The 19,232-nt window shown below is 43.7% G+C and overlaps 1 protein-coding gene across 5 annotated transcripts in view; it reads left to right on the top strand.

Moving 5' to 3' along the window:
• LOC126335107 (protein tweety) overlaps positions 1 to 19,232 on the top strand; it is an 866,725-nt gene that overhangs the window by 522,925 nt on the left and 324,568 nt on the right. For 3 of the 5 annotated variants that reach the window (XM_049998049.1, XM_049998045.1, XM_049998048.1), the window contains one exon: positions 16,226 to 16,282. The exons of the other annotated variants lie outside the window; for them this stretch is intronic. The gene's annotated coding sequence lies outside the window, so the exon portion shown is untranslated. The remainder of the gene's footprint in view (positions 1 to 16,225; positions 16,283 to 19,232) is intronic. 5 annotated transcript variants of the gene reach the window in all.

Below are 19,232 nucleotides of genomic sequence, written 5' to 3'. Positions count from 1 at the left end.
TTGTGTTGGGCAGTGTAGTTTCAAGCCCAAGCGTGTCAGCAATTGAAGCGATATTTTCTCGTGCAAATTTCAGATTTTTGTCTCGGGAATTTTTGAATGTAGTGACTGATTAGAAGTCACCCGAAGGCACTGGATGTCATATAAGGGCCCCATGCCGGCCGCTGTGGCCGTGCGGTTCTGGCGCTGCAGTCCGGAACCGCGGGACTGCTACGGTCGCAGGTTCGAATCCTGCCTCGGGCATGTGTGTGTGTGATGTCCTTAGGTTAGTTAGGTTTAAGTAGTTCTAAGTTCTAGGGGACTTATGACCTCAGATGTTGAGTCCCATAGTGCTCAGAGCCATTTGAACCATTTTTTAAGGGCCCCATACGCCCAGGTTTGTATGGGCAGACCATCTTCACAACGCTCCTCTGCACATGTGGTCTGCAGTATTCAATTCGCATTTGCGGTTTCCAGTTACCATGTGACTTTCGCACAGTCCTGAATCTGCAGTCCGAGAGTGCAGTGTATTTTCTGGACATGTCCAAATCAGTTAAGTTAACTTACGAGGTAATTAAATCTAGTTCCATTGTTTCGGTAGTTATAAAAAGGAGAAGAGCAGTACAGAGAAGATAGTCAAAAGAATAGCTTCTACAAGCTATTACGCTTTTGCATATTAATATTTTGAAGGAAAAAAGGACGAAGAGACATTACACGTTCTAAAGGTTTCTTGAAATTAATGGGACCATTCGCCTTTTGTTTTGTTCATCAATTTGTATTATCCCATTACCGGTTTCGAACCGCCTAGATATTCATCATCAGGTAGTACATATTTATTGGCAGTTTGCAGCGGTGTGGGAGTAGTGTAGCTGTGGCAACCTTGTAACATGTAAGCACTGAGTGTGTCGAGAATTATCCACATTATGAGATCGATTTTGTTGCACTAATTTTGTCATTAGTATCCGCTGGTTGATTGTTGGTGTACACAGCATTCTGAAAAACATTATGAATGTTTTCCAGTGACATTAATTTTACTGCACTTCACAAAGCTAGCCACAGGTAACACGTTGCACATACACTTTACAAAACGTAAATGAACCAAGGTGTGTAGCTATAGTTATATCAAAGAGTTTGTGTTACAGCGGAGAGTCTCTTTGTTCAGGTCTTGTAATACACATTGACGACACTAAGTATCTATTTCTCTACTGCAAATATGACACGTAATTATATGGCAAAATTGGCATTTGTTGTTTATAAAATCTATCAATATCTCTGTCCGTCCATCTTTTCAGAGATGGTTGCGAGATTCGGCTGTTCGATACACGATGTCAAATCAAACACCATTCAGCCGTCTTATTTCCAAACTTATTTTATTTGACTACCATTTTCGGCGATTTACTACGTCGTCTTCAGGTCCCTGACTGACGTGTAGCAAGATTCCAACCTCGGTTCTGGGCAAAATAGGAGCCAGCATTCAAATATTGGAACCGAGGTTGGAATCAAAATAGGGGCCAGCATTCAAATATCGGAATCGAGGTTGGAATCTTCCTACTCGTCGGTCAGGAGCCTGAAGACGACGTAGTAAATCGCCGAAACTGGTAGTCAAATAAAATCAGCTTGGAAATGAGACGGCTGAAAAGTGTTTGATTTGACATCCTCTATTAAACAATGAGTTGGAAGATACCACATTTACAATTTTAGCACTGAAATTTCGTTTGACAGTTCAATTATCTGTTGTTTAACTAACATTGATCAATACTTATAAATAAATGGTAGTTTGTGCACTAGATAGAGAGAGAGTTTGTTGAGTAATTGTGCTGGTGTGGAAGAGATAGATAGATAGGGAGAGAGAGGGGGACGGGCGGTTTTGTGAGTTATTTACTTTTTCAGTTTTGATGATTCTTTGAAATTTTGGAAAATGGGTTATTTACTAAATCGTTTTGTTCATTTAAGATGGTGTGGGGTGATTTATTGCTATGGGCGAAAATCTCTAACTGTTTCAGGAGATCCACTTTTATTCGTTTGTCTGCAGTGTGTGTGATACGGTGGTTTGTTTTGATGTTTGTAACAGAATGATTTTTGTGCTAGGTGAGCATCAAAAGTAGATTTACCTACTTTTTTAACATAGTGCATCGTCTGTGTGTTTTTTGTATCGAATTACTTGTGTTGTTGCAGAGTATCACGCCGTATACAAGGAGAAATGACGCTGTAATAAACAAATTGTTAAGTGGTTGTGGAAGACTTTGACAACACTGAGCTGCTTGACAACTGGCAGAAACAATCCTGATCTGAAATTTATTGCTGTCTTTCACCTTCATCGCCAAGCCACATCATTCCGGAAACAAATGCAGTTTGTAAAAGTACTGAAGCACTTCATCTAGTCTGCCTGAATTTAAGTGTCGATATACTTCGCCCTAGCCGAACACAGACAGTGATAACACGGACAAATTTTTCAGTCTCCGATTAATTCAATGCAGTGGTTTGTCTGTGCAAACAGTGTCTGTACAGAGCAGTCGGTGCAAAGAGATGAGCCTGTAAAGGGCCCATGACACCTCCGCGAGCGCTCAGAACTGCCGTTAACTCGTGGAGACACAGAAGGCGTGGACTCTGTGAGGTGTTGGAGTCGTTCTGGAGAGGTGTAGAGGTACTCGTTCTACTGACAGCAGACTGTCGACCGCCCCCACGAGGCTCTCTGCGGTCGGAGCCAAAGAGATACAGGTCTTACGAGTGCCAATGGCCAACGACTAACGGCCGTCTCCCGCTGGGAGCAAGTTACTACTTTGGAGGAGTTTAATAATTCTTGGCCGCATGCTTAAATACATGCACATTCTGGATAGCACATGACAAAGTTATGACCTTTAGTGTGTACCTGTTGATTGACATATTGATTTCCCGTGGATCCTGCACGAGGCTGAGCTTTCCCGATGTATGGTGGGCGAGGCGACTAGAATGACGTCACAGGTTCGTATCGGGGCCCTCCCTACCTGGGCCTCACCTGTCGTCGTCCTCTGCGGCAGTTAACGAATGTGTAAAAAATTTCTGTGCAGTACTGAAGGTCCTACTGATGCACTTTTGAACTCGGAAACCTAGGTTCTTGCGTGATCTCCGATATGCAATGGTCTACGCGCCTTGTCCCGATAATCATTCAGCTTCAGAGTGCCGGCATGTTCGGCAAACACCTGTCTGTGACAGACCAAACTGCTCAGGTACTGCGTCCACATTGGCGCCACACGCCATACCCAGCCGCGACATTCGAGCGTCATACACAGGTCATTTTCAAGTGGGGCAACCGGTCCCATGATACTATGTTTATATTACAACACAGAGGGCTGCTTCGCCGATGTGTGACATGCGGAACTATGAACCGGGCTAAACACAACATGGTGGACACGTGTATCCATGTCTGTTACGTAAACACAGTTGTCAAACCTTGTGTTTACTTTGTCCGCTGATCAAACAGAGAAAGATCCTAAGGACAGTCAACATGAAAGGACAATACTTAACGTCCAGATTGCCGCGTATCAGTGCACATTCGAGAGAAAACACAGACGATGTACAAGAAACACTCCGTAGAGTGGAGACACAGTACATAATTTCCTTCAAATATTCAAGATCCGTATATCATCATGCTGAATAGTTCACGAAAGGTGCTGTAAAACTGTATGTCAGAACCAGAGGCGATAATATCCAGCGTGTTCTAGAAGGAATGATCAGCATTAAGAGAGGTAGCAGAAACGATCATTCGAAGCAAAAAAAAATCCAGTAAACATGGGCTCTTAAATGCATACCTGAGAAGCTATGAGCAGTTCTTCATCTTATTTTGAGAGGTGGTAGCATCTACCAAAAAAGAAAAAAAGTCCAGTAAACACGTGCTCAAAAGTTCATACCTGACGAGCAATGAGCACTTTTTCTCTTCTGTGAAAAAATCTCTTCTACTGGAAAAATGCTCATAACTCCTAAGGTATGCGTATAGAGTCAGTGTTTACCACGCCTTTTTGCTTCCATTGATCGTTTCTGTCAGATCCCTGAACATTGACCAATGCTCCTGGAAGACCCTATATGTGTGCTGCTGCGTCTTGAGGGGAAAGGTTGTGTTGGCTGATTATTACCGCAGTTCGAAGCTACTTAAATAAAAAGGATAAAACGTAAGAGGAATATGACTTAGTAACAATAGACGGTGCAAGAAATCTCTTACCAGTATAGAGAGGGCAGAAACTTGATAATGTAGTACGTCACAAGGTGGACGAGCGTAGAATGAAATGCCGAGCTGCGCCGTTCCTGTCAGAACGGTATTGGGAAAGCACTCCAGTTACACGGAATTCAAATATTTGGCTACCACAGGTTGTGGTGTATTTATTGATTAAGGGAGAGTTATTCAGCTGTGTAGGGGTAGAGAACCTCCACGTCACACGCCACGCCAATGTTGCTCTTTTGATAACAGGAATACATTCCCTAAATGCGCCTTGCGTCTGCTAATGAATTAGCGGGACAATAACTTTTGTTTTATTAAAAAAGCCGTTCAATATTCGAAGAAATAACTTAATACAAAAATGATATGCAACGTTTTACTGCAGATCAGTCTGTGTACAAAAGAAAACTTGATTTCCAACTGGTTTGAGATGTTTATTCTGAAATAGGTCCAAGTTCGACAAAGGTGGTCTAGGCCTAGATTCCACTCTAGTGCTACGGGAGGGTGGCTTTTTCAGACTCGCGGCGTCATGGCCCACGTGTTGGAAACTCAGACACAGGCCGACAGTCTCACAGCTGAATCACACACCGTATCAGTGTCGGTATTCTGTTACACACAATACATCGACGCGCTGTTGGGTGACTCACTTAAGATTCCGTGGAGCTTACCGCTCTCTTTGTTGTAACTCAGTTGTCGCATCAACCTTGTCCGAATTACGTCCAGATGTGACGTCATACCCCAGTTCTCACTCTGTATCGGCGGTGACCTTGGCATTGCTCTGTTGGACAGAAAAACGAACTGAATAGCACATTAATGAGGCGGTAAGAGGGTTACGTCAAGAACCGACTCCGTCGCATAAAAATGGTTCAAATGGCTCTGAGCACTATGGGACATTACTTCTGAGGTCATCAGTCCCCTAGAACTTACAACTACATACACCTAACTAACCTAAGGACATCACACACGTCAATGCCCGAGGCAGGATTCGAACCTGCGACCGTAGCGGTCGCGCGGTTCCAGACTGTAGCGCCGAGAACCGCACGGTCACCCCGGCCGGCTCCGTTGTATACTAACAAGGGGAGGCCAAGGCGTTGCTTTCACGGATTTACTTCAAACTTTGTACACCTTTAGCAGGCTGTCAGCCGCGCGGGATTATCCGAGCGGTCTTAGGCATTACAGTCATGGACTATGCGGCTAGTCCCGGCGGAGGTTCGAGTACTCCCTCGGGCATGGCTGTGTGTGTTCGTCGTTAGGATAATTTAGGTTAAGTAGTGTGTAAGTTTAGGGACTGATGTCCTTAGCAGTTAAGTCCTATAAGATTTCATACACATTTAAACATTTTTTTAGTATGTTGTCAAAACAACATAGTGTGCAAACAGAAAGATGCACTACTCTTGCGATTACGAGAAAATCGCGAGAGAAGTTTTACGCGTCTATTATGTAATTGATATATATGAGCGTCGAGTTTTCATGTGGTTAGCGTTCGAGCTAAGTAAGACGAACTTGTATTTGGCGACGGTTCGATTCCTGCTCAAACTTCATTTTTAATCTATATTTTTTTCGTCACTGGACATATTATTTAATTTGTATGACGTTTGAGAGGTAACATAAGTGAAAACATAAACTACGTCTGTTTGCTTGAAGTTTTAATGAATTTCATTTTATTTGACTTCTTACTATTTTTAATTTAATTATTAGAACAAACATATTTATAAGGTGTACAAAGTTTGAAGTAAATCCATGATCTCAACGTTGTGACCTCCAATTGTAAGCATCTGTCGTTGCTTTTCATTGCTGCGACGTTTTCAACAAGTGATGACTTCATGTGCCTGACGAACCGACCTTAGACTGTTGGAACAGCGCGATTTGGGACTGACCTTCGTCAGGAAGGAGGATTCTGTTCTAACAAGGGGAGGCCACGACGTTTGGAATGAGGATTTACTTCAGACTTCACACACTCGTAGTACACCATGAGGGCAACAAAATGTGTAAGCAGTAGCGCGTAAATCTAAAGCGTTACTGAGAAAATCTCAAGATAATTTCGGTCGTCAAATGTATGGCTGTGCGTGGCCATTTTTACCACGAAGCGGCAGCAGGCGAGTGGTTAGCGTTCAAGCCCAGTGATCGATGGATCGAGTCCCGTTCGTCAGGTTTTTTTTATTTCTAACACAGTCACTTTCTTTACTATTTATCTTACAATTGATGTAATGGGAAAATACGCGTAACTGAATGGACTTTTATTAAATTTGCAATGTTATTTGGAAGTCTACAAATTTTTGTTGTCACAAATAATATAATATTCATAACTATCGACTAGTAAACGACCAAATGCATAAAGTGATACTGAAATGTATGCTTGTCCGTGATTTGAGAAATCCCTTATACCTGGAAGGAGCTCGAAACTACCTGTTACCTGCAAGTTTTGACCGGCACAGACAGCTTTCGAAAGATGTACAATTAGTCGTCGCTTTCGACATTACAAGTTGTAGCATGGTATTTTTCGTAAAAACATGAAAAACATAAAATTAAACAGCAGCAGCTGCATTAAATAAATGCTACGCTTCCGTATACGCAAGGTCTTTTGAGGTTTTCTGTGTAAAAACAAACCTTGTTAACAGTATGAAAAACCTCCCTTTCAGCCGATAATTTGCGAGCAAACCATTTCCTTAAATATCGGCGCTGATAACTGGTCATGCAGTATCGAGTGTATGTCAATAGCGTCCTCATGAGAAACAATTAGTCGTTCTCTTTCGAATAAATTCAAACAATTTTGAAGATACGGACAAGCATACATTTGCAGTATCATTTTATGCGTTTGGTCGTTTATTAGTCGATAGCTATGAATATTATTTTATTTGTGATAATAACAATTTGTAGACTGCCAAATAACATTGTAAATTTAATAAAAGTCCATTCGAATACAGGTGTTTTTCCCATTATATCAACTGAAATGTAAATAGTCAAGAAAATGACAGTGTTAGAAATAAAAAAACTGACGAACGGGACTCCACCCAGCGATCCAGCGATTATGGGGTTTGAACGCTTACCACTCGCCTGCCACCGCTTCATGGTAAAAATGGCCACGCATAGTTATACGTTTGACGACCGAAACTATCTGGCGATTTTCTCAATAACGCTTGAGAAGTACGCGCTACTGCTTACACATTGTGTTGTCCTCATGGAGTACTACGAGTGTACGAAGTTTGCAGTAAATCAGCGTTCCAAGCGTCGTGGCCTCCCCTTGTAAGCGAGAGTCCAATTTGCTGCGTCCATACGGACGCCCTGTTAAAATAGATAGGCTACCCAGATGTCCCGATTTTCACAAAAATGTCCTGCTGTCCCTAGAAAATCATTCGGGACACATAATTGACCCGGTTTTTAATCGAGAAACAAAATGCGTGTAGTAATACTTCTTCTTTAATTAAACATTCGTGACAAACATGTTTCGTAGAAGTAGAACGCCACAGAAATATATATTTTCACAATATCCCCCAAAGACCTGCCGGCCGTTGTGGCCGAGCGGTTATAGGCGCTACAGTCTGGAACCGCGCTGCTGCTACGGTCGCAGGTTCGAATCCTGTCTCGGGCATGGATGTGTGTGATGTCCTTAGGTTAGTTAGGTTTAAGTAGTTCTAAGTCGAGGGGACTGATGACCTCAGATGTTAAGTCCCATAGTACTCAGAGCCATTTGAACCATTTGCAAAGGCCTACAGCATTTGCTTTCACTCGCCTTATACTTAAAGAAAGATTGAGAGGTATGTTGAAAAGAAAAGCAGGTACTATGTGCCCTGGTCTCTTAATTTGCCGACCTTCCACTTTATGGACCTCGAGACAAGTAAAACCAAAACCAAACCAGTTATAAAGGAGCACTACATAAACTATTTCTCCTAACGGGACCTACATGCTCCTTTCCAATTCACAAAATGAAGATGTGTTCTTGCTATGGGTTTATTCGGATGCTGCATCGTCATAGACCTATTTTTGATTTCAAAATATCGCGATAACTGAGCGGAAAGCTAAGCATAAGTGTAGTATTTAAGTTAGTAACGAAGTTAGGTACAAACACAATTGTCCCGGTTTTTCACTTTGACATCTGGTCAGTCCATGTTTACGAACGTTCCGATATTGCAGATATTAGTAATTTGTTTTGTATCTGTGGTGTCTGTTTTAATACGAAGAATTCGAGAATTTGATAACGTCATATGAAATATCGGATCGTCTGTAGCGTTACTAGTGGTTTGGGAGGGTGGGGGGGGGGGGGTGGAAGTAAAAACCTTTCACTAAAAGCTAAATGCGAGTGGAAACCTGTGCAGTATTTACGTAGTACAGAACAACAACAAGTGTAGCGGTAACTGCCACCTGACATGTGCAGTTTGTTATGAAAATATCAGATTTCAGCGACATATATAAGTAATAAAAACTGTGTGTCCAGTTGTACAAACAGGCCAGAGTTCATTTTCTCAAGTGGGTAGCGTCAATATTCCAGCAGAGAAAACTACTTTCTGGCAGTTTCCTAGAAAAAATTAATATTTTTAGGCTCCCAGTCAGAAAAATAGTGCTGAAACACACAACTTTTCACGAAGACAGTGGTTTTACTTATAATAATGGAAACTGTGTCTTTTTAAGCGTTGCATGAAATTTACGTCAGTGCCTACATTTATGTCCCCATTTCCAGTATTTTTTCTTCACTGGTTACCTTCGTATTGGATTTTATATTCAAGGCTATTCATGTAAGAATAGCATGCTTTCCATATTTCGTCCTGTATTTTAAAAAAATTGTTTGTGTAAAAGACAATTGTAAAAATGTGGATAAAATCAGCCGATGTTGTCGATATCGACTTTTGTTTCGAAGTTATGGAAAGGCGCAGGCGGTTTCGACCATCATCTCCTCTGTATCTGACCGGGATATTCTTTTCCTCTTTTTTATTTGCCTTTTACGCCAGCATCCGCAAACGTATCTTACTATTTACGTTCTCCCGGAATGGTCTCTCGGTTTTGCCTCCTACTGTTTACTGAACATACCTCGACAATATTATTTTCAAAACGGTTCCAAATACCAAGATACTGCTTCGTCCAACGTACACCTCGCGAAAAGACCGGGAAGATAAAATCAGGGAGATTGGAGCACACACAGAGGCTTAGCGTAAGTGGTTCTTCATGTGAACCATTCTCTACTGGAACAGAAAAAAGATCATTTGTCGCTCCCTAAACGATGGCAATTTCTTATTATGCTACAATTCCTCCGGTAAGCTTATTCTTGCCGTAACTACTTGTATTCGCTCCATCCACCTTTTCACGGATTCCTTCTCTTCGCAGATCCAAGTTAGCTCTGGTATCCACTTCTCATGTGTCCATGCCGTGATAATTGCTTCCTTTCTATAGCACAAGAAAGGGCTAATCTAGATTTTAATTACACACTCTAAGGGAAAAAAATGGCGCACCACGAAGAGATTACCCGAGTGGAACGGAAATCGGTAGATGTGATGTACATGTACAGACAAACAAATGATTACAATTTCAGAAAATTTGGATAACTTATTCAGTAGTAAGAGCTTCAGAAATTGAGCAAGCCAATAACATGTTGGTCCACCTGTGCCAGTTATGCAGGCAGTCACTCGGTTTGGCTTTGATTGATAGAGTTGTTGGATATCCTCGCGAGGAATGCCGTGCCAAATTCTGTTCAGTTGGGGCATTAGATCGTCAAATCCGAAGCTGGTTCTAGAACCCCGTCCATAATTTTCCAAACGTTCTCCATTGGGGAGAGATCTGGTGACCTTACTAGACAATGCACGGTTTGGCAAGCACAGAGACAAGCATTGGAAACTCTCGCCTTGTGCGGGAGGGCATTATCTTGCCGAAATGTAATCCGAGAATGGCTTGCCATGAAGGACAACAAAATGGGTCACAGAATATCGTAGACTACGGCTGTACTATAAGGGTGCCACCGATGACAGCCAAAGGGATCCTACCATGAAAAGAAATGCAGCCCAAGACCATCAGACCTAGTTGTCGGGACGTATGGCGGACGGCAGTCAGGTTGTTATAGCACAGCTGTTGGGGGCGTCCCTAGATTCGTTATCGGTCTGGAATCTTATTGACTGGAGTAGAATTGTCCTTAGCTATTCGTTCCTCTTCGAACTGAGCCCCCGTGACAAGCGAAAACGTGTCTGGAGATGCTCCGGAGAGCATTTCGATACCAACATGGCTGCCACCCGCCACGTGGAGTGATGGTCTGGGGCTGCAGTTCTTTTCATAGCACGACCTGTTTGGTTGTCATCCGTGGCACCCATATAGCACAGCCGTACGTCGACGATATTCTGTGACCCATTTTGTTGACCTTCATGGCAAGCCATTCTTGGCTTACATTTCAGCAAGATAATGCACCCCCGAACAAGGCGAGAGTTTCTATTGCTTGCCTCCGTGCTTGCCAAACCCTGCGTTGTCTAGCAAGGTCATTGAGTCTCTCCCCACCTGAGAAAGTATGGAGCATTATGGGCAGGGCCCTCCAACCAGCTCGAGACTAACTTGCCAATTACACGCAATTTGGGGCGACATTCCTCAGGAAGACGTCCAACAACTGTGTCAATCAGTGTCATGACGAATAACAGCTTGCCTTAGGACCAGAGGTGGACCAACATGTTACTGCCTTGCTCAATTTATGAAGCTCTTTCACTTGAACAAATCCTCCAATTTTCCTAAATTATAATCAATAGTTTGTCTGTACATGTAGGTAACATCTACCGATTTCTGTCCCATTCGGATAATGCATTGCCTGTGCGTTTTTTTTTTTGTGTAATTGTATATTGAGACCGCATACTCATTCTGAGGTGTCGCTACTCGTCGCAAATTAATGGAATCTACGATTTTTTTTCTCTTTTTTCTGATTTTAGGATCCCGCAAGGCAGAATTTAGATGTCTTATTGCGACTTTTCCTAGCTCTACATCAAGGAGCACACTTTTTTCATGTTTGTTCTGTAGTTAGTCAACGCCAGATACGTGAACTTATGGACATTTTTTTTCCCTATACTCATTATGAAGTCTTCTCTGAGGCCCCAACTATCGAAAGACTTTTTCCGATGTTTGTTTGCAGCCTGACCTTATTATTGTACAAGTTTCCTCTTCACAGAAGCAATACCTTCTCCATTTTCGGCTAGGCTACGTACAATTATTATCGCTGTTGGACAACTATTTTCAGCTGTTCGTACAACATAACGAAAAGAGCGCTAGCTGGTACACCGTCCGACCTCAGATCAGTTGTTTCGCTGTTTTCCGCGCTCATTCGGGTTCATGCAGGGTTGGGAGCACCCATCTCCGCCTCAGAAAAAACGATAAGAAAGTTATAAAAGTTACAGTACACTGTAACAGAGGACAGAGTTTACACGATTCATGTACAGATGACTCTCACGAATTGGCTTCCTTGTGTTGAGCTGACGACTATGGCAACCAGAACGGCGAAATTAAATAAAATATACTTGCCAAACCATGGTAAACATAGCATTACACTTTCTAGACCAACGTTTCAATGTCTGAAAATTGCTGGTGAAAAGCGACAAGGGTGTCTGAAGCATTCATTGTAGCGAAGTGATTCTGTATGTATTTTACATTTTGTTTTAGAAGAAATGTGCTTTCCTGTAAGTATGTTGGTTCCATGTGTTTTCTCTTGCTCGGTTCGTAGTGAAAAATACTACATTCTAGACAGTACAATTAATCATAGATACGTTTTGAGGCCTCTTTCCAAATTTTGTTGTATGATCTTTATCATCATTTCCAGTCTCCTACTTTCTTTTATCCTCTTGCAATTTTCTATAGTAACGTTAGATTCTCCGAGTGCGTTCTTTGTATCGCATTATTCACGTTTACCAAGTCGAGAGTGGGGCCCTGTCCGTGGAACAGACGGTAGCGCAGCCACGCTTCGATCAGCCCCCCGGCCACGTCAGAGCTGGAATTGCCGCCGGAGGGCGGTTTACGATCGACAGTTGGGGCCACGCCAGGTGTTCGACGCAACGCATGTGGGCCACGATCCACCCTGCTTCCTGTAGATAACGCCTCACCCCTGCAGTTGGGAGAGGGCTGAGGGCAGAAACGTGTACCAGCGCCCAGGGTGCGAAGGAGGTTCAAGGGAACGGCGATGCATCAATGCAACTAAGCTGTTTCACAATTCCTGTTACGGGTCATAGAGCGAACGTAGTAGATAAATTTTTGATGTAAGAAACCAATGTCCAGAAATGTTACGTTGAGATCTAAAATAAATTTGAAGAACGGGTCACGCATACAGCGGAGATGATAGCTCTGACGTGTGTACACTGCAACCGTCCATGGCACGGCTGATATTTCGAGTACTCGTCGTCGGTTTCCTTTCTACGTGAAGAAGGACGTCCTCTTCGAAGTCGAAACTGCGGCTCGTCCGTGGAACACCAGTCAGCCCTCCTAGTTGCGGACGCACGAGTTTCTCGCAGCCGTTGTGTAGCCGGACCAAACTGATATCTGACGTCACAAATACAACAGGAACTAACGACAGCGCCTAGTTCTCAGTTTGTGTGCGTACCACGTAACGGGAGATCTGAAAGTGATCAGATCTTCTACCTAATTTTACATCTAAACGTTACATTTATGGACATAGGTTCCTTATCAAAAGCTTACCTACTAAGTCCCCTGTGCACCATCCAGAAGCATAAACAGGAGCTGCCTACTATAGGAGTTGCCTCTAGCCCACTCAGTATCGAGCAGCAAGGAAACAACGACTATAACGACAATTATCAGCAACGAATTCGGTGATAACCACAACAAAAACAATCGCATACAGTACTGGGAGGCCGCGAATATGATTTCACGGTGACTCATATAGAAGGCAGATCCCCAACGCAGTATCTACAGTTAGCTTTAACGATAAAGAACCGAAAGGTTTTTATACTAGAAATTCATCAAGAGACCAAAAAACTGATTTAGATCTGCTGTAATGAATAATAAGGGAGGTGAAACCATGCAAAGACATCATATTAGCGAAAACTGATACTGAGTGTTGTACTCGCAGTGTAATGAGACACTATCTTAACCATAATCCTTGTCAATTCCCCCCCACCCCACCCCACCCCCTCCCTCCGCGGGCTGCTTCTTTTGCCGCTATCACTGAGTTACATGTCTCGGCAATACAGACTGATTTTAGTAATATGTTGGTACTTCCAGAAATGATTATGAAGGGTGTGATACTGAAGTGTTAGAATTTGTTCGTTGTGTACATCTACATTTATACTCCGCAAGCCACCCAGCGGTGTGTGACGGAGGAATCTTTACGTGCCACTGTCATTACCTCCCATTCCTGTTCTAGTCGCATATGGTTCGTGGGAATAATGACTGCTGGAAAGCCTCCGTTCGCGCTCGAAACACTCTAATTTTACATTCGTGATCTCTGGAGGCCGGCCGGAGTGGCCAAGCGGTTCTAGGCGCTACAGACTGGAGCCACGCGACCGCTACGGTCGCAGGTTCGAATCCAGCCTTGGGCATGGATGTGTGTGATGTCCTGAAGGTTAGTTAAGTTTAAGTAGTTCTAAGTTCTAGGGGACTGATGACCTCAGAAGTTAAGTGCCATAGTGCTCAGAGCCATTTGAACCATTTTTCTCGGGAGGTGTAAGTAGTGGGAAGCAATATATTCGATACCTCATCCAGAAAAGCACCCTCTAGAAACCTGGACAGCAAGCTACACCGCAATGCAGAAAGCCTCTCTTGCAGAGTCTGCCTCTTGAGTTTGCTAAACATCTCCGTAGCTCTATCACGCTTACCAAATAACTCTGAGACGAAACGCGCTGCTCTTCTTTGGATCTTCTTTACCTCCTCCGTCAACCCGACCTGGTACGGATCCCACACTGATGAGCAATACTCAAGTAGAGGTCGAACGAGTGTTTTGTAAGCCACCTCCTTTGTTGATGGACTACATTTTCTAAGGACTCTCCAAATGAATCTCAACCTGGCACCCTCTTTACCAACAATTAATTTTATATGATCATTCGACTTCAAATCGTTCCGTACGCATACTCCCAGATATTTTACAGAAGTAACTGCCACCAGTGTTTGTTCCGCTATCATATAATCATAGAGTAAAGGATCCATCTTTCTATTTATTCGCAATACATTACATTTGTCTATATTAAGGATCAGTTGCCACTCCCTGCACCAAGTGCAGATCTTCCTGCATTTCGCTGCAATTTTCTAATGCTGCAACTTATCTGTATACTACGACATCATCCGCGAAAAGCCACATGGAACTTCCGACACGTCAGGCAGATTACTCTTACCAAAAGATTTTGACTCATCAGCAACAGTGAAAGCTCAGATATTATGAGAATGTCGAAGTACTGTAAGATGTTTATCCTGTTTGTGTATGTGAAAGGGTACGAATTGTTTTATTTCATTTTTTTTAATCCCAGAAAGATCAATATATATGAATCATCAATCACATGAGCCCGTAAAAAAATTAAATCTTTCCTTACAATATTATGAAAGACTTAACTTACGTAGTTGGGTTTTGGACTGTGCATACAGGGTGGCAATTATTGGACGGTTTGCGTCAGGACGTTCAAACTGCACGGTTGGCTGCGGGGCATGATGGGAATAAGTATGGTTTGGTTGGGTATGGTTTAGCGAGGAAGCCCACCCTCATTTGGATAGGTTCGTCAATTCGCAATATTGGCGCATTTGGGGGACTGAGAATCGGTATTTCACAATCGAGAAGTCTCTTCATCCTCAATGGGTGACTGTCGTGTGCAATATCCAGTCACAGAATAATCGGCGCGATATTCCGTAATGGCACGGTGACTACCGAAGGTCCGTGAAAGTTTTGGAAGATGATTTCATCCCTATTACCCAAAGCGACCCCGATTTCGACAAGATGTGGTTCATGCAAGACGGAGCTCGACCTCATCGAAGCAGGAGAGTGCTTCATGTCCTGGACGAGCACTTTGGGGACCTCTGTGGTACCCAGAGGCCACTGGCATGGGCCTCGATTGGCCACCATATACTCCAGGTCTGAACACACGCGACTCCTCTTTGTGGGGCTATATTAAGGTGTACAGCAATAACCCCGAAACCATTTATGTGTTGAAAGCAGCAGCCATTCAGGAGGTCATCGACAGCATCGATGTTCCGACACTTCAGCGAGTTATGCAGAATTTCGCTATTCGTCTGCGCCGCATCATCGCTAATGATGACAGGCATATCGAACATGTTATGTCCTAAATCCGAATATCTGTAGTGACGTTTACACGTTCAATAACATGTATCCACGCCGTAGTTTGCAACTAATTTACCCATTTTTTCATATAGTCCAATAATAGCCATCCTGTAAAATGTCACACGTGTACCCATCGCTCCTAGTCAAGATATATTATTCATTGACTGTTGCCTGCTTTACATTCGACAATATTTAGTAGACAATATTCAATGAATAATATATGTTGGTTATGAGCGTTGGATATATCGATGACCTTTTAACATTATTGCACCTGATGGTGCAGCCTTAGGGCCGAAACCAATTGGGTATCAACAAAACAAGAATTGCACCAGCTGTCAGCGAGATTCTTCTTAACATCATAATTAACAAACAGTTAAGCACCCATCAGATAGGATTGAGGATAAAACAATGAAGTATAAATTAATTACTTCACCATCTTTAACGAAAACAAACATTACTGTCTGCGTCAATCTCTCCCCTATTTCGGCGTTAATTGTTCCGTAACAGATAACGTGTGGAAAGTTATAACGTCAATGAGGAACAAGTGGATGATTCTACACTTAGTTGCAATGATGGCAGGCTTATAGAACATGTCATATCGTAAATCCGAATGTCTGTAGTGCTGTTTACTTGTTGAATAAAGTGTGTCCTGCTGTAGTTTGTAAATTATTTACGTTTTTTTCATATAATTCAATAATTGTCACCTTGTAGTTGTATTCGTATGTAGGGGTACTGCCTCCACAGGCTCCTGTGACAACTCTGCGTGCCGTAGAGTGAGTTACGGAGAGAACTTAGCGTGTTACTTACTGACGTATCTGTCTGTTCTTTGTTCCCAGGTCAGTGGAGGCACTACTGAAAGGCACCCTTGTCGGGGAATCTGTTGCGTGGCGCATGTAAGTGGACACATCACACATGCAGTGTGGCCTTTAACTTCTGTGTGAGTATGAAGCAGAAATTGCAGAAGCCGAGCAGAATTGTGTCGTTCCTCCTACTCGTTTCGTAGTGGTTCTGTTCCTTCAATATTCGTTATCTGTTATACTGTGTTGCTGTAATGTGGGTAATACGAATAGTCATCAAGAAGATCGATAGCAAATATTTCATTTATTTGTTATCATTTTCTCTTGAAAATATTGTATACTGCTCGGAAGTTAGCTGAAATGCAGTCTGTCTGAAAGATGGCTTCTAAAAGTTTGTGAGACTGGCATTATATGAGACTGAACTAACAGGTGACATAGGAGCTAGTCAGATTCGGAGACGCTTGGACAACGGCCTGCGCCAAGTTTTGCGATTAACACAGCAAATACACTCCTGGAAATGGAAAAAAGAACACATTGACACCGGTGTGTCAGACCCACCATACTTGCTCCGAACACTGCGAGAGGGCTGTACAAGCAATGATCACACGCACGGCACAGCGGACACACCAGGAACCGCGGTGTTGGCCGTCGAATGGCGCTAGCTGCGCAGCATTTGTGCACCGCCGCCGTCAGTGTCAGCCAGTTTGCCGTGGCATACGGAGCTCCATCACAGTCTTTAACATTGGTAGCATGCCGCGACAGCGTGGACGTGAACCGTATGTGCAGTTGACGGACTTTGAGCGAGGGCGTATAGTGGGCATGTGGGAGGCCGGGTCCACGTACCGCCGAATTGCTCAACACGTGGGGCGTGAGGTCTCCACAGTACATCGATGTTGTCGCCAGTGGTCGGCGGAAGGTGCACGTGCCCGTCGACCTGGGACCTGACCGCAGCGACGCACGCATGCACGCCAAGACCGTAGGATCCTACGCAATGCCGTAGGGGACCGCACCGCCACTTCCCAGCAAATTAGGGTCACTGTTGCTCTTAGGGTATCGGCGAGGACCATTCGCAACCGTCTCCATGAAGCTGGGCTACGGTCCCGCCCACCGTTAGGCCGTCTTCCGCTCACGCCCCAACATCGTGCAGCCCGCCTCCAGTGGTGTCGCGACAGGCGTGAATGGAGGGACGAATGGAGACGTGTCGTCATCAGCGATGAGAGTCGCTTCTGCCTTGGTGCCAATGATGGTCGTATGCGTGTTTTGTGCCGTGCAGGTGAGCGCCACAATCAGGACTGCATACGACCGAGGCACACAGGGCCAACACCCGGCATCATGGTGTGGGGAGCGATCTCCTACACTGGCCGTACACCTCTGGTGATCGTTGAGGGGACACTGAATAGTGCACGATACATCCAAACCGTCATCGAACCCAGCGTTCTACCATTCCTAGACCGGCAAGGGAACTTGCTGTTCCAACAGGACAATGCACGTCCGCATGTATCCAGTGCCACCTAACTTGCTCTAGAAGGTATAAGTCAACTACCCTGGCCAGCAAGATCTCCGGATCTGTCCCCCATTGAGCATGTTTGGGACTGGATGAAGCGTCGTCTCACGCGGTCTGCACGTCCAGCACGAACGCTGGTCCAACTGAGGCGCCAGGTGGAAATGGCATGGCAAGCCGTTCCACATGACTACATCCAGCATCGCTACGATCGTCTCCATGGGAGAATAGCAGCCTGCATTGCTGCGAAAAGTGGATATACACTGTACTAGTGCCGACATTGTGCATGCTCTGTTGCCTGTGTCTATGTGCCTGTGGTTCTGTCAGTGTGATCATGTGATGTATCTGACCCCAGGAATGTGTCAATAAAGTTTCCCCTTCCTGGGACAATGAATTCACGGTGTTCTTATTTCAATTTCCAGGAGTGTAGTTCTGACCGCCCTTTTCTGGGATAAGAGTATTCTTTGTGAACGCACTGGCTGGCCTGTAATAGCGGAAATAAGCGTTGTAAACAAGCCTTCTAGTTTCGCACCCAGTGAATACATTGTTACAGTGCGGGTAGGAGCACTCGTTTTCAGAACAGTTTAAAAAGACTTTTAATCGAGCTTCGGTACTAATAATTCAGAATGTTCCAACTGAGTGATTACTTGATCACCCCGTGATATTGATTTTTGCTTTTAGGAGAGTTCCCTGTCAGGTAACTGTGAGTATACGCAGTAAAGTGACAATCTGTTCTCTGTAAGCCACGAGCTGATGTTAACCATTACCCTATTTGCTAAAATTTCCTACATTTGCCATCTGCGAATAAAGACCTTGAATGATATGTAGTGTATTATAGCAAAGGTGCTGCAGTCATGGACTGTGCGGCTGGTCCCGTCGGAGGTTCGAGTCCTCCCTCGGGCATGGGTGTGTGTGTGTTTGTCCTTAGGATAATTTAGGTTAAGTAGTGTGAATGCTTAGGGACTGATGATCTTAGCAGTTAAGTCCCATAAGATTTCTCTCTCTCTCTCTCTCTCTCTCTCTCTCTCTCTCTCTCTCTCTCTCTCTCTCTCTCTCTCTCACACACACACACACACACACACACACACATTATAGCAAAGCTCAAGCTACTGATTGTTTCACCTGAAATAATTTTTGCCTCGTAAAAGATACTTGTAACCTGTTTCCAACAAGTGAAATAAGGACCTGGGCTACATCAGCCAAAGGAAGTCGCGTTTTTGCAACTTTATCAGCCACCGAGATACTTCTTTAACCCTGAAACACTAAATTACTACGCCATATTTTATTGAAAGGTAGTTGTAATTTATAGTTAATGCTTAGTTAATTACAGTTATAGGTCTTAGATGGTTTGTCATGTATAAAATAAGTACAAAATGTACTGTTTCACACCCTGTACTGACAATACCAACTTAATGGGAAAGGCAAACAGGTACGAGGGTGTAGTAATATAGAATTAAAACTGACCTATGGTATATACTTGCGCCAGTAAAGCAGTTCTGTATTAGTCAAACTCAGTGATGTAGCTCACTTGTAGGCCTGACTGTA

The sequence above is a fragment of the Schistocerca gregaria genome, chromosome 2 (genome assembly GCF_023897955.1).
Source record: "Schistocerca gregaria isolate iqSchGreg1 chromosome 2, iqSchGreg1.2, whole genome shotgun sequence".
NCBI classification, from domain to species: Eukaryota; Metazoa; Arthropoda; class Insecta; order Orthoptera; family Acrididae; genus Schistocerca; species Schistocerca gregaria.
Note: the sequence above shows the minus strand (reverse complement) of the source record. Positions and strands in the feature narration are given on the sequence as shown.